This window comes from Centroberyx affinis, unplaced genomic scaffold (assembly GCF_046629955.1).
Source record: "Centroberyx affinis isolate AG114_WGS23_722 - 3 ecotype Tasmania unplaced genomic scaffold, CSIRO-AGI_Caff_v1 ptg001493l_1, whole genome shotgun sequence".
NCBI lineage: Eukaryota > Metazoa > Chordata > Actinopteri > Beryciformes > Berycidae > Centroberyx > Centroberyx affinis.
The window spans coordinates 116,984-119,134 of NW_027279958.1; positions in this window are offsets into that span (position 1 = coordinate 116,984).

Genomic DNA, 2,151 nt, shown 5'->3' on the forward strand with positions numbered 1-2,151 from the left:
GAAAAAAACTAATCTCTTCACATTTGCTGCAACTAATCGTCCTCCATTAGGCCACATGCTGGGATCCAGTCAGACCTCTCAGATACGCTAGATAATATAAAAAAAAACTACACGGTCATCGATGGGAGGATCAGTCAGTTTCTCTCAACTCCTGCTGAGAAGTTGACTGTTCGGAGATAGAAGGTATCTGCACGACACTGTCGTAACGCAGCCATAAGCTACTGGTGTAAGCGTCAGTCTGCCCTAATAGATCATGGCTCCCTTCATTGTCCATCAAAAGAACTGAGCTTACATTGCCCAGCCTGCTACTCATTAAGCTACTGCAATTAGAATAGAATAGAATAGAATGTGAATATAATAGATGTCCACCATACCAAAAATTCATATTTTCATCTCAGTGTAGTCTTGTTTTCTGTTGCAGTTGTAATACTGCACATAGGCAGAAGGTGGCATCAAAACCGTTCTAGGTGTCTGTCGACTTGCAGAGAATGGAAAACACAACAGAAGAGCAAAAAAAGAAATGGTCCATTTTACATATTTTTATTAAAGTTGCATAAAAGTGTAACAAAATTGGGCAAAAACAAGACCTGTTGTTGATATTGCTACATTTGTTTGTTGGTTTGATTTAATCATTGTCCAAAAAACAACACCGCTCCTCTAATCAGCATGGTTTAGCTCTTGCATTTAGCCTCAATGATAATAATCAGTATATATAGTTTTTTTTTTGTTTTTTTTTGCAATTTTCCCCAACAGTAAAAAAACAGACTTCTCAATAACAGTCTAAGAAGGTATAATCCAAACCTGGATTTAGAAATGAAAATCCACTCAAATTCAGTGACTGATTGAGCTTGCCTGGTACAATTCAACCAATCAAAATGTCTCCAAAAAAATGCAGACCCTGCTGATTTGGACCCCCCCTCCCTCCCCTCCAGGCAGGCTAAAGCAATCGCACCAAAGAGTATCTGAATGGATTTTTTTCGACTACATGTTAATCCAAGGCCCGGCATCAATAAGTGTCATGATCACAATAAAAACAGACCAGTATTCAAATGGTAAATGTAAAGAACGTTGTTTATCTAAACAAAACCACTGTATCAAGGCCTAAGTATTAAACACTCACTTCTAAAAAAAAAACAAAAAAAAAACAATAACAGAATCTCCTTTTATTTTTCAAAAAAAGAGAAGAAAAGGAGCGGCAGACAGAAGATCCTAGATTCTCCAGGTGCCGCAGTTCTGCTCGGTAACGCACGTTTTTACCGGTTTGCGTTACCTTTTTAAAAATGAATGTCTCCCGTTTATTTGGTTTGTGTAACATAAATAATACCTAAGGCAACATCTGTTTAAAAAACAAACAAAAAAAGAAAGGGGACTGAAGGAGGGTTAGAGGAAGAATAGAGGGACGGAGGGATGAAAATAGATGGGAGGAGGAGAAGGGGGGGATGCCAAGAAGAAATGACAGAGCAGCAAGACAGAAATGGGCTAGTGTGTGTGTGTGTCTGGTGCTGAGAGGGAGACAGAGAGTCCATAGTGGAGGTCTGCTGTCGCCACAGGTGTTAGCGATTGGCCACAGGAATCACGGCAAATCCTACTGCTTCTCCCACTGGCCGATGGGACCTCGTTCTCTGATCTGATTGGCTCAGAACCAGGAACAGATGGCTTATTCTCGGAGATGATTGGCAGCTGCAGCAGGGAAACACTGAGAGCTTGTGTCACCGCCAAGGACCTTTCTTCCTCTCTCTCTCTCTCTCTCTCTCTCTCTGTACATGTGGAGGAAAGTGTGTGGCAGAGCGAGAGAGAGGCAGAGTGAGAGAGAGAGAGAGAGAGATGGTGCCAGTGTGCACATCTGTGTGAGAGGCAGCTGTGGTTTGTAAATGTGTTTCCGTTGCCTCCGCCCCAAGGGTGGCCTGTGTGTGTGTGTATATATGAGAGAGAGAGAGAGAGAGAGAGAGAGAGAGAGAGAGAGAGAGAGAGAGAGAGAGAGAGAGAGAGAGAGAGAATGCATTTAGACAGCTTCAATTTTCCACAGTGGCCTGTCCTCCCCTCCCCTTTTTTCTCCCCTCCCTCCTCTCCTCCCCCCCTCCTCCCCTCCAACCCTCTCATTGGTGACAGTCTGAGGAAGTTCAGAGGCTGCACACCGACCATTTTCAAAGT